A 15000-nucleotide genomic window follows, 5' to 3' on the forward strand; every position below is an offset into this window, starting at 1 on the left:
GAGAGAGAGAGAGAGAGAGAGAGAGAGAGAGAGAGAGAGAGAGAGAGAGAGAGAGAGAGAGAGAGAGAGAGAGAATCAGCTGTTGTAAACAAATGGCGTGTTTTTGTTTCGTGAGAATTTCATCGCCACGACTTTAACAACAACATACTGTACTGAACTTTACAGTATTATACAGACTACTGTAATATGATAAAGTAAAATATTTGTAATCTATTTTATATGAAATGGGGCTATTTTTGTTTTGTTTAAAATTTACATTTACGTATGTAAAACAACTCTCTCTCTCTCTCTCTCTCTCTCTCTCTCTCTCTCTCTCTCTCTCGTAGATTGTTTTCCTGCTTTGCTACGTATGTATGATTTTATATAGATACGGTAAATAATATTTGTAATAACATATTTTATAAAAGCTTTTACTGTAATATCATTATTTATCACTTTCATCATGCGGGTTAAATTCCTTAGTTTGTTTACTGAGCGTACTTTATGACGCCGTCGTTTCAGGCGGCGTCATAAAGAAAAAAATTTCATTTGGAAGTCCTAAGAAAAATTAAGTAAAACATTAGTAATAACCAAATCAACATACTGTACTGAATAATCAATATAATTGATGCAAAAACTAACCTATAAACAGATGTGTAAATGCGTTTGTTTCTTCATTAGGATCAGAGATAAACGTAAACAAAACATTGGTTGCCATTTTTTATCGTGCTTTTTGGCGTGTTTAGGTAACGCATGATATAAAGTCGCCTTTAATAATTGTGCCTGTTTTAGTTTAGGGTACTGTATTACATGCATTAAGTGTTCTGTACATTAAAGGGTAGTTTGTTAACAGTACTACGTACAAGGGAAGGTTTTAAAAGTCTGAATATACATGTTAAATAAATAGGTAAATATGGTGTTACTACTTCGCGGATTTTCACCTATCGCGGCCGCGTCTGGAACCTATCTACCGCGATAAACGAGGGTTCACTGTATTACTTATAGAGCTCTTGGGGGGAGGGTTGTAAGACGTGAGTTTATTTTGAGGATTAGTGAAAGGCTGATCATCAAATATGCTGAAGAAAGACCTGTTCCCTTACGCAGGCCCCCGCGACTTGCTGCGAAACCTTCGCGAATGATTGGCAGGCACTTTCCCGATTATTGTTCACCCACAGACAAAAAGAAGAGGCCTCTAAGGATTTGTGCACAGTGCCGGAAAAACAGCATAAGAAAGTAGAGCTCATATTGGTGCAAGGACTGTGAAGTAGGATTGTGTGTAGCCCCTTGCTTTTGGGAATGGCACACAAAAGAATAATAATACATATATGTATATTGCTCATGCAGTATTTTGAAGCCTTTTGAAATGAAATAATAGAAGTATTAATTGTTTTTTTATTCCAACATTTAATGAAGATTCCTACTTTTAACTATATATATGAATTATAAGCATAAAAAAATTATATTAACTTTGAAAAATTATCATTAGTGAAATGACTGCTCAGGGCAAAAAAAGCGTGACGGTACAATAGCGGCAATGTGACCAGGGAGGACGCTTAACAGGTTAAAGGTCAACGGATCCCATGTGTAAGTGAAGCTAGATTTTTGTTTGATATTTGATTGTAGGCTTACATGGGTTACTCACCTAAAAACATTGAAAGCTAAATGTCTTGAGGCTCTGAATCTTTTAAAAGTATTGTCCCATACATCATGGGGGCCAGATCTTAATACTACTGTATTTCAAAATTATAAAAGGCCTTGATTTTTTACAAAATTAGTTATGGATGTGAAATATACTCCTCAGCCACCCCAAGCTGGTTAAATATATTAGATTCAACACATCATGTTGGTATTAGATTATTCACAGGAGTGTTTAGAACCTCACCTATCCCAAGTCTCCTTGTTGATGCTGGAGAGTTCTCTCTACACCTTTACCGAATGTCTTCTATTTATAGGTAATGGTTTAGATTGCAAAGACTCCCTAATTCCTTAGCCGTTCAGACTGCAAGCATTTCAAGGCACTCAACATACTTTGAGCTGCACCCAAAGTCTCCTCAACTTTATGGGTTTCGGGTGAAAAAGTTATTAAACAGTTTTGATATAATTAGAATTAAGGTGCTTCCATTTAGGGTATCAACAACGTCACCATGGAAATTACCTGAGTTATCTTTTTGTAAATACTTTATTAGAGTTAAGAAGAATATGACTGACGTTATTAGAGTTAAGAAGAATATGACTGACGTAGAATCCAGGTCTCTTTTTATGGAACATTGTAGAACATAGGGGATCAACTTTAGTATATACTTATGTCTTCAAATCTTATGCTGGCATTGGATTTGGAGTACATAGTAATGGTTTTAATTGTAGAGGTGCACTTCTTGTAACAGCTTCCATTTTTACTGCCGAACTGTATGGCAAACTAACCGTTATTGAGAAAATAGCATTGGAAAAGTAGGGTATTTTTGCAATTTTTAGTGTTGCAAGGAGTGTTCTTCAAGCTTTAGAAGTTTTTAATTCTAGTAACCCTCTAGTTTTAAAGATTTTAGAATGGCTTTTTATTATTGAACTGAGAGATATAATGGTTCGATTTTTTGTGTTTCAGCACATGTAGGTATGTCTGGGAATGAGAAGGCAGATTTACTGGCGAAGAATGTGGCATCTGAGTTGCTACCAAGAAGGTATCCCATTTCCTGTAATGATTTCCTACCTACCATCAAGAAATTGTTTTTTAATAAATGGCAACAGCACTGGGATAGTCTAGATGGCAATAAAATGAGAGAAGTAACAAAGGTTATATCTCCTTGGAGATATGACATGATGCCCCAAAAAAGGGAGACGACTCTTTGTCGTCTCTGTATTGGTCACACTCGGTTGACACACGAGTTTCTTCTGAAGGGCTAACACCAACTGTTTTCCAACGATTGTTTAGTACCTTTAACAGCAAGGCATTTGTTGACCGAATGCCGTAATTATGATAACTTAAGAAATAGATATCTGTTTGATGCTCGAGGTGAGGATGGCAGGTTCATCCTTGCCAAGATTCTTGGACATGATGTGTCCTATTATGTGAGCGGCATTTTTAGATTTATTTCAGAAGCAGATCTTTTGAAAACTATTTAACTTTTATAATGATATCTTAACTTTTATGGTGTTGATTGAATTAATTTTTATTTTTTATATATAATAAATGCTATTGGCGTCAATAACCTTAGACGTCAGGATGCCAGAAAACTTTCAATCATTCAATCAATCAATCTTCTCTTTCTGAAGACTTTGCTTCCAAACAGCACCATGTGACAGTCTTTTTTTACCTGAAAAATGCATTAGATACTTCATGGAGATATGGTATACTGTACTTAAAACCATTCATGAAATGTTATTAAGAGGAGAACTACCACTGTTTATCCAATCATATTTTTTTACATAGCTTTTCAAGTGAGAGTGGTGGAAACTCTATCAGAGAGTAAATGTCAGGAAGAGGGAGTTCGTCAGGGTAGTGTGGTGAGTGTAACCCTGTTTGCACTAGCAATTAATGGGATATCCTCAGTCATTCCCCAGGATGTTCTTTCAACACTATTTGTGGATGATATCTCCATATCATTTGCTGGAGCTAGAATGGCAATGGTTGAGAGGAAACTACAACTTGCAATGGACAAAATTATTCAGTGGGCTGATATGAATTGGTTCAAGTTTTCAACAAGCGAAACTACTATTGTATATTTCTGTCGTATCCGGGGAGTATATCTCGACCCGGATATATACATGAAAGGTCATCGGATCCCATGTGTAAGTGAAGCTAAATTTTTAGGATTAATTTTCGATTGTAGGTTGACATGGGTTCCACACTTGAAGCCGTTAAAAGCTAAATGTCTTGAGGCTCTGAATCATTTAAAAGTATTGTCCCATACATCATGGGGGGCAGACCGTAAAACTATTTTAAAATTATACAGTGCCCTAATTTGTTCAAAAATTAATTATAGATGTAAAATATACTCCTCAGCCACCTCAAGCCGATTAAAGCTATTAGATTCAATACATCATGCTGGTATCAGATTGTCCACAGGAGCGATTGGAACCTCTCCTATCCCAAGTCTCCTTGTTGATGCTGGAGAGTTACCTCTAGACCATAGCCGCATGTCTTCCATTATTCGGTACTGGTGTAAGTTAAAAAGACTCCTCTTCAACTTTTCGGACAGCAAGCCTTGTAAGGAACTCACATACTTTGAGTTGCACCCAAAATCTCCTCAACCTTATGGCTTTTGAGTAAAACAATTATTAAACAGTCTTGATAAAATTAGAGGTAAGGTACTTCCATTTAAGATGCTATCAACCCCTCCATGGAAATTACCAGAGATATCTTTCTGTGAATATTTTACTGGTGTTAAAAAATCATATCTGAATTAGAAGCTTGGTGTGTTTTTTATGGAAAATGTTGAAGAACATAGGGAATCAACATTTATATAAACCGGTGGCTCCAAATCTGATGCTGGCGTTGGATTTGGAGTATATAGTAGTTCTTTTGATTGTGGAGGGGCACTTCCTTTAGTATCTTCCATATTTACTGCGGAATTATGTGGCATACTAACCGCTATTGAGAAAATAGCGTTAAAAGAGGAGGGTAATTTTACCATTTAAAGTGATTCAAGAAGTGTCCTTTAAGCTTTAGAAGGTTTTAATTCTAGTAACCCTTTAGTTTTAAAAATTTTAGAGTGGCTTTTAATTATTGGCCTGAAGGGTATAACAGTTTGATTTTGCTAGGTTTCGGCACACGTAGGTGTGTCTGAAAATGAAGAGGCAGATTCACTGGCAAAGAGTGCTGCTGCCGAGTTGCTACCAAGAAGGTCTCCCATTCTTCGTAATGATTTTTTACCAGCAATTAAGAATTCTATTTATAACAATTGGCAACAGCATTGGGATAGTTTCAGCGAAAATAAGATGAGAGAAATTACGATTGGTATATCCCCTTGGAGGTATAATGGGATGCCCCAAAAATGGGAGACTACTCTTTGTCGTCTCCGCATTGGTCACACCCAGATGACATACGAGTTTATGCTGGCTGGCCAACAACAACCATATTGCGGCAACTGTTTGATACCCTTGACTCTGAGGCATTTTTTGACTAAATGCCCCACTTTTAGCACTGAAAGAAATAGATATTTGTTTAAAGGCTCGTGGTGAAGATGGTAGGTTCATCCTTGCCAAGATCCTTCGACATGTGTCGTACAATGCTAGTGGCATATTTAAATTTATATCAGAAGCAGGTCTTCTTAATACTATTTAACTTTTATAACGTATATACTTCTAGTGGCCTTTTTAAATTTTTATCAGAAGCAGGTCTTCTTAATGATATTTAACTTTTATAACATATTTACCTCTCTGGTTTTAATTGAATATTCTTTTTATCTTTATTTATAATAAACGATATCGGCGTCAATGACCTTCGATGTCAGGATGACAGAGAACTTCAAATCAATCAATCAATATATATATATATATATATATAATATATATATATATATATATATACACACAGTATGTATATATGTATTTATATATACATATATCTATATATATATATATATATATATAAATAAATATATGTATATATATATATATATATATATTATATATATATATATATATATATCTATAAATAAATATATGTATATATATATATATATATATATACGTATATAATAATATATATATATATATATGTATATATATATATCTATATATATATATATATATATTATATATATATATATATATATGAATGTTTTTATATTTATTTTTTTATATATGTAAATGAGGGGGACCCAAAAGTAACCGGTATTGTGTCATGTGAGACATTTGTTGACCGAATGCCCTAATTTTACTAACTTAGGAAATAGATATCTGTTTGAGGCTCAAAGTGTGGATGGCAGGTTCATCCTTGCCAAGATTCTTGGACATGATGTGTCTTACTATGCGAGCAGAATTTTTAGATTTATTTCAGAAGCAGCTGTTCTGGAAACTATTTAATTATTATAATGACCTCTTAACTTTCATGGTTTTAATTTAATTCTCCTTTATTTTTCATATATAATAAATGCTATCGGCGTCAATGACCTTAGATGTCAGGATGCCAGAAAACTTTCAATCAATCAATCAATCATCTCTCTCCTTCACTAACTCCAGTTATTTCGCCGATATTGCCCACTTCTGAATTCTTATTAGAGCAAATTTTGTTCTTCCTTAAGTTAACGAGATGTGGAATTTGTCTTTTCCTTTCTGGCATGATGAAATTCTTGCCGAAACCGAGAAAAACAGACGTAAAAAGGAGTGAATATCAGAGATCAAACTGAAAAACTTGTACTCACTATGAGGTGTGTGCTAGGACTGAAGGCCGAAGGGTGTAATTACCATGTAATACTCGTCTTTTGAGTCAAGGTATCTATATATATGCAATTGTTCACAATTTTTTATATATATATATATATATATATATTTCTGGGTCTATCTGTGGTGCCGGGTGAAAAGAGTCCTTCTTATATATCTTTTCTGATAAAACCTTCCAATTATACCAGAGAAAGAAAAAAGCATGGAATGCTGAGGTTACTACCCTCGCGCGAGCACCTTTTGGGTGTCGTGTATAAAGCAAAGGCGCGTGAAAACCACTATTCACAGGTTGTCTTCCATTTAGTTAATTCCTTCGTCAAAGGGATGGGCCGATACAAAGGTCCTAGCCAACCACCACCGCCACGACGCGAGCGCCATCTGAACAACATCCTTCTGTAATGGTCATGACGGCTTGGAAAGGAAAGGGTGGGATCGTGTAAAATAAAGGGGAAGGGTTTCACCGGGCGCCACAGGTCTCTCCCCAGAAATAGATTTTTCCTTCGTCAAAATCCCTTTTCTGGGCCGATCTGTGGCGCCGGGTGAAAATGTACCAGAGAATGCCTTCCAAGCCCAACATTAACAACTAATTTAATGAGGGGAGAGAAACAACACCATGTAAAGAAAATCATAAATAATTAAGGTAAACAAACATGATAACAGGGAAGCCTCCGAGTATCAGAGGAAACATGCTACAAAACTGACATGGCTAAGAATATCCCAACCCTATAACAACGGTAATCAATAATAGTTACAAACATAACCTAATATGTAATAAACTTAGGGCTAACGAACCACCAAGGAAGCGGCGTCGTGGTGCGAGTGGCGGGTAGGAGGGAGAAGAAAAGAGATGGATGAAAGGAAGAACAAAAGATCACTGGGGAGAGATAAGGCTCCCAGCTGCAACTGTTGGGTAATTAAGAGCCTGTAAGTTCATTAGATAGTGGCGTTTGAAGACCATAGGAGATTCCCAACCCGTGAACTTTATAAGGTCATCAAAGTCCATCTTCTGGGGGAAATGATCCCGGATTGGCTTGTTAAATGAAGTATAGGATCTATAGCCTAATACCACGTATGGGAATGGTACCTCCTTGTTCTCTGATAAACAAGGGGCCAGACGATCGGGTAGCAGTCGTGGCTAAAAAGGCCCTGAGAGTGGTGACCGGACATAGAGAAGTATCTTGGAGAAGAGGAATAACTTTCCAAGGGGACCACCTATTTTGGGGGTTAACGGCCGAATCATATTGGCAAATTGTCGAGTCCCTTTTGTCTGATTCGATGAAGAAATCGTTTTCCGGTTCAATGTTCGCGTCTCTACGAGCTGCCAACTTCCTGTAGTCCACAAAGTTAGGGTTTTGGCCATCCTAGAGTAATCTGACACAGTGAGTTTGGAATACTCGGGTCAGTTTGAGGAAACGGGATCCGGATGGGACGGAGTTTCCACTCGAGGAGGAGAGGAAACCAACTGTTCTTGGGCAGTGAGGTGGTACTAAAGCCACTGCGCCCCGGAAGGAGCGCAGTCGGTGTAAAAGTTTTTAGAAGATTCACTGGGAGAGATAGGGAAATCTTCCTCTAATGGTTCCAATCCCGGGGTAATGCGTCCATGGCATGAGCCCGAGGGTCCAGGATTGGGGTCACATAACAAGGAAGTTTGTGATTGATCTGAGATGTGAATAGATCTACCTGGATGCCTGGAACGAGCCTGAGTATCCACCGGAATGAAATTCTGACTCCAGGGGACTCGTCCTGGATAGTGAGCCCGTTCTCACATCCTGGCCTCCCGCTAGGTGAGGTGCTGACAGGAACCAGTTCTTTTCTGTTGCCCAGGCGAAGAAAGTGACCAGGATCTGATTCAGGTTGGGTGACTTGGATCCTCCCTTGTTTCCGTAGTGTACCTCGTCTGTGCTGTCTGACACTACTCTGATGTGGGTCGACCTCGGAGGAGTCTCTCTCTTCAGGGTCAAGAACACTGCCATGGCTTCGAGAACATTGATATAGGACTGTTTCATGGCTAGTGACCAAGAACCTGAAACATCTGATGTTCGGAGAAATCCCCCCATCCACTTAGAGACACGGCTGAATGGAATGTCACTTGTGGAGGTGGGAATTGTAGAGGAACCGCTTTGGAGAGGTTCTTCGGTTCAGACCATGGGCGTAGTCTCATTTTCCAGACAGAGGGGATCTTCGAGATCTTGTCTTCTTATAGGTACTGTAGCTCTCTTTCTCCAAAATCGATTGATGTCTTGAGTTTGGCTTTTATTAGGAGATCTGTTACTGAAGTGAATTGGAAAAGGCCGAGGATACTTTCTAGGCTCTTTGGACACCTGTTTGTGCTTGAGAAATTCTTGATCTTGGAACCTATTCCTCTTACTTTTGGAAGGGAGAGACAACGTGTGCTTCGAAAGGTCCCACTGAATGGCTAACCATTCTAAGTGGCCTGATGGTCGCAGGCGAGACTTATGGAGATTGACCCGAAATCACAGGTTGTTGAGCAATCGAAGTAATTCCTTCGTAGCTCTGTTGCCTTCTATGGCCGGCCGGGCCCAAATGAGCCAACCGGCCAGATAAGCAATGATCTGTATCTCTTGGTTCCTGAGTTGTTCTAACACTGCCTCTCCCAGTTTCGTGAATATCCTGGGATCAATGTTGAGGCCGAAGGGCATGTCTTGAGCACAAAGGCTTTCCTGCTTAGGTGGAAACCCAGATAAGAAGAGAAGTTTCAAGCTATAGGCGCAAGCTAATAGCGGTCGGTAAGGTCGACAAGAGGTGGTGACGGTCCCACGGGGAAGTAAGGTCCGTACCTGAGAGATAGTCGTTTGATTGCTTTTTCTTGAGTAACCCTGTGGTGTACTCTTTCAGGACAGGAGTGGATTTCTGGGAGAAGGTCACTGGCGGAGGAGGTGGACCTTGAGGCCATTTTCATCTCAAACCGTTAGAGACTATGCTATGATCCGACAGACCGAGTCCAATGGTCACGAAAGTGGTAGTCTTCCCTCTACCGGGACCACCTCGTTGTGAGGGAGTGAATCTAGGTCCTTCCCTTCTCCGAGCCCCCTTTTTCCTAGGTCCGCCTTGATGGCGGGACTGTCTTCTACTCCTGTAGCTTCCTCTCTGGTGTCCATGAAAGGAGCCTGAGGGTTCGGATCTAGGGCTGTATGCAGGCAAAACATCCCAACGGAGTTGGGCTGTGTACCTGGGGAATCAGTGAGGTAGACCACCTGATGATGGGGAGTCAGATACAAAAGCGTCGAACCAGAGGAAGGCTGTGATGACGAGTGGGAAACCGACTATCGATTCCTGTCTGATAGAGGTCTCAGACAGAACATACTTCCCACAACTGACCCGATCAGACCAACAAACGTGTAGGTCGAACTGGAAGGGCAGAGCCTGGAATTATCGTACCCCCCAGGCTGACAACATCCTGGTCCAGACAGATCGGGCCTGCCCTTTAGGAAATAATACCGTTACCTTCGGTACCTTGTCTAAGCTAACCAAGGCAATCTCTTTCAATCGAACGAATCCGTTGAATGGGAATTCTAGTACCTGGGAGTAAAATCTAGGTCCCCCAGAGGGAGGACGTCTATGCCCTCCAGATTTATGGTACCACCTATATCCGAGTTCCTGAACGGCACTGACTCACCACCATGCCTTAGAGCTGCGTCATAGCCCCTTGGTTTTCCCTAGAATGTGTTGCTTTTAGCCGTCACAGTTTATGCAGGGTAACATGAACATCAGGATCCTTTAATGGTCCTAGGTCGGTGACGTAGGTAATTGCAAAACTGAAGGCTCAAAACTCATCCCCACCTACCTGCCCGTCCATGGGGTCGTTGTCCAACCTTAGAGAGGACACTCCGAGGAGATAGTGACCTCTAGATGGAGCATTCCTTCCCAACCTCGATACCCAAGGGCGGAGAGCCTCTCTTGCAGGCCAGAGAGAATCATCATCATCCTGATGGGAACCATGCAGGCGAACCTTCTGTAACACAAAGGGGACATAAGTCTGGATGTTCCTTGAACTTTGGTTAGCGATCCTATTCACAGGCTGGGATCAGCTGTATAACTCTTAAAAAGCAATTTTAAAGACAAGTCATTTAATGTATTATCTTCTGGGGTATAGTGCGACACTTGTATTCATGAAATGTGACCCTGTTGGCGCATTCGCCACTGGGTGGAAATTTATTTCTATATGAACACTATGTTGTATGGATATTTATCCATATCTAGACATAGTTAGAATTGACTATGCATAAATATAGGCATAATTAATGTATTTCTATTTGAACACTATGTTTTATGGATATTTAGCCATATTTAGACATAGTTAGGATTGAATATGCATAAATATAGGCATAATTAATTTAATTCTATTTGAACACGATGTTGTATGGATATTTATCCATATTTATACATAGTTAGAATTAAATACATGCATAAATATAGGCATAGTTACGTTCATAAATTTTTTTTTTTTTTTTTTTTTTTTTTTTTTTTTTTTTTTTTTTTTGTTAAATCCTTCCCTTTACAGGTAAAACAAAAGATTGGCCACCCGTGGTCTGAGTGATCTCCGACTGTACCGGAGCTCCGGTAACCATCCCCGGTACAAACAAAGGTCCGTATTAGTGACAACGTGAACCAGAGGAAATCTAATATTAACCTCAATGCTGATTGCCTGTACGATATCCGGTTAAGCCGGAGATTCGATGAAAAGGATCGTAATGACGATATTGTGATTATTCATGAAAAAGGGTTCATACCCTGATTCTGATCGTCTGATTGATCTCTGTTTGTACCGGAGAACCAGTGACAAAGGTCCGGCATCGTGAAAACGTGATCCTCATCGGTACGATAACATTCTCTAAAACTGAATGTCTTGTGTTATCTCCAGTGAAGCCGGAGATTCGATGAAAGAGGGACCGTAATAATGAAACTGTGAAATCCTCATCGGTATCACATTGTTAACTCCGGTTCTGGACGTCTGCTTGATCTCTGTTTGTATGGGAGATCCGGTAGCAAAGGCCAGTCCCCGTGAGATCGTGACCGTCACTGGTACGATAACATTAACCTCAATGAATGTTTGAGTTATCTCCAGCGAAGCCGGAGATTCGATGAAAAAAGGGGCCGGAAAGGTGTAATTGAGATCAAACATGACAAAGGTTCGTGTGCAAAAGGCCTCAGCCGGAGTCTGAGTGCCGGATTTCACCGTTGCACTCCAAATATCTGACTAGTTCTCACCCAATGAGTATCCATTATAGCGGCGTATAACTCAAGGCGGAGCTAAGCATAACTCAAGGCGGAGCTAAGGGTGTCGGTATAAATCGAACCCAATTAATGACTCATACACCAACGTTCCTACTAATAGTGTTAGCTATATTAACAGTAACCACATCAATAAAACGTGCATAACATTAAACGTACTATCATCAACTCTGATAATAAGAGGAGGCCTGAATAACTCGTGAACGTATAAAAACGGAGAACGGGAAACTCACCTCCCTTACTCGAGTTAATAAACGAGCACCCTATGCTCTCACTCTCAAGGTTACATAATAAAAGCTAACATCACACAATAATATAAGGAAAGTAAAAAACTGATTGCTTTTATTTTATTTTTATTTTTTTTTCCTTTATCTTTTTCATTTTTAGTCATTGTAATAACCAAGAACGAAGAATAACGACAACGTAACCAATAAATAAGGATATAGTCTAAATCGAGCCTTCCTGGGGCGAGTACAAACTAACAGACTAAATCGCAAACGTTTAAATCGCTATTCGCCCAAAACCATTGTTGGCACTATAATATCCAAATGTTTGTATATTTGTAATTTACCTAATGTCTGTTAATGACATAAGGATAAATAACTTAAAGCAATCTGCCGACCTGCGAGGGTCGGGGAAGCAGTGACATGCCCTTAAAATAAATATAAACACCAGCCTTAGTTAAAGGCAAGGCAAATATAAGTGTTAAGTGTATGGGCGACCTCCGGTGAAGCCAGAGCGTAATGAGATGTCCTGAATAATGCCGTCTTAGCCAAAGGCAAGGCAAATATAAGTGTGAAGTGTATGGGCGACCTCCGGTGACGCCGGAGGATAATGAGATACCCTGAATAATTCAATTGTGGCTAATAATTCAATTGTGAAGATATAAAAGCCAAGCCGCAGCTAAAGGCTAAGGCTTAGATCATAGCAAAGCGTATTTACAAACTCCGGTGAGGCCGGAGGGGAGAAGAAAGGTCCTGAATAATTATTGTGAATAAAAACACAATTGTAATAACAATGGCTATTGTGGATATGGCCGTGGCCTGAGACCGCAGTAAGGGCCACCGGATGGTCGTATCTAAACAATATGAAGCCCGTCCCATGCAGTAAACAATATATAAATATAACAATAGAACGAAAGTCATTGAGAATCCCTCAAGCCGGAGTAGAACTCAAGGCGGAGTGGAAAACGTTCATAAACTACTCCCGAGCCGTAACGGGGAGAGGACGAAACACGGACCAAAATAACGCTAACAATTGAAAAGTCACGAAAAATAAATAACTCGTAAGTTATCATCCACCCCGAGGGGGAGAGGTGAGGGAGGGAGAACCCGTTGAACGCACAAAACGGAAAACGGGAAATCCGCTCAACCTCCAAAGCTAAGAAAGAAAACGAGAGAAAGGGGTAACTCGTGACTGCGAACAGAAAACGGGGACCCCAATCTCTCTCTCTCTTGGACACAAAAACAGGACTAAAAATCACACAACACTATTATAAACGTATAAAATGAAAATGTACATCCATATAACACTACGATCGAAGAATAGCATCTGCTAAAACTTAAAATAAATAGCACAGTCGAGTGACGAACGCCTTGGAGGGGCGGGTACTAAACAAAAACAAAGCTAAATCGCTATCTCGTTCGTAGGCTGGACTTACTAGTAAAAAGTACCATGAGCATAAATACACAAAAAAATAAAAATAAAAATAATAACGGTTCTAAAGGCATAAGGCCAGGGACTTAACCAAGAACCTAAGTGACAGAGTACTAAACGGGCAGACAAAGATGAATTCCCAAAATATATATGCAATTGTTCACAATTTTTTATATATATATATAAATGTAATAATTGTCAAAATTTGCAATAACAGAAGAAATATGGCATTTTCTTGTAGGGAACAAAGTTTTTGTTTTATTGTGTTACTTTTACTTATTACCTTGTAACTGAAAACAAGAGGAATTTTGACAAAATATTTTGCATACGCATCCTTCATTGCCATACAAAGCTCAGGAAATTTTTACATGATTTTGTGTTTTTCTTCCTATACCCCCATTTATTGGCATACTGGTGGGCCCATTTAAGGTTAGTCCACAAGGGGAAGAATGGTATGAAGTTTGGTATGTATCTGAGGGTTACTCCCAAGTTCAGTATATTGATTACAGAGAAACTTTCTCCCCCACTGCTCTTCTTACATCAGTTCGATTGTTAATGGATGTAGCTGTTCAGGATTATGTTGGTCCATCAAATGGACTTAAAACAGTGTACCTTAATGTCCCATGATTATGAAATGTATATGGAGCAACCACAAGGTTTTGGAAAACAGGATGAAAATGGTCAGAAATTAGTTCTGAAATGCAAAGTGGTAGGAATTGGAATAAAATGTTACATGAACATTTTGTTGAACAAAGTTTTGTTCAATATTTGGATAACACATTTGTGTACACAAAGATTAGCGAAACCACGGTTATTGTCATTGTATGAATCCTGATTATTATAAATCTTACATTACTTTTTGGATTTTAATAAACCAAAACAATTTTATTTATCATAATTTAATCCTAAATGTAGATCCTTTTGTTCAATATCTTGCTTTTATAGGTGAGACGGTCGCTCCTTCATCATCTCTCTCCGGCAAGGACAAGTTTTTAGCAGCAAACTACCGCCCTATTGCATTGACAACTTGTCTCTGTAAAATTATGGAGAAGATGGTCAATGCAAGACTGATGTGGTACCTTGAAAAGAAGGGTGTTTTATCACCGACTTACTGTGGATTCAGAAAAATGCACTCAACGACTGATGTGTTGATAAGACTTGAGTCCTCTATATGTGAAGCATTTACTTCCAAACAGCACCATGTGACAGTCTTTTTTGATCTTGAAAAGGCATATGATACCACTTGGAGATATGATATACGTAAAACAATTCATGAATTGGGATTGAGAGTAGAGCTGCTAATATTTATTCAGGCATTTCTTTCACATAGAGTTTTTCCAGTGAGAGTGGGGGAAGCTCTATCAGAGAGTAAGTGTCGGGAAGGAGTTCATCAGGGGAGTGTGCTGAGTGTAACCCTTTTTGCACTAGCAATTAATGGGATATCCTCAGTCACTCAGGATGTTCTCTCAACATTATTTGTGGATGATCTCTCAATATCATTTGCTGGAGCTAGAATGACAATGGTGGAGAGAAAAATACAACTCTCAATTGAAAAAATTATCCAGTGGGCCGATATGAATGGATATAAGTTCTCGACAAGTAAAATAACTATTGTCCATTTTTGTCGTATCCGGGGAGTACATCCAGACCCGGATATATACATTAAAGGTTAACGCATACCATGTGCAAGTGAAGCTAAATATTTAGGTTTAATATTTGATTGTAGGCTTACAT

General features: G+C 39.2%; 1 protein-coding gene across 10 annotated transcripts in view; it reads left to right on the forward strand.

The window, feature by feature from the left end:
- Positions 1 to 15000, forward strand: part of Tango10 (transport and golgi organization 10) — a 1007732-nt gene that overhangs the window by 500665 nt on the left and 492067 nt on the right. The gene's annotated exons all lie outside the window — the stretch shown is intronic.

This window comes from Palaemon carinicauda, chromosome 5, assembly GCF_036898095.1.
Source record: "Palaemon carinicauda isolate YSFRI2023 chromosome 5, ASM3689809v2, whole genome shotgun sequence".
Taxonomy (NCBI): Eukaryota; Metazoa; Arthropoda; class Malacostraca; order Decapoda; family Palaemonidae; genus Palaemon; species Palaemon carinicauda.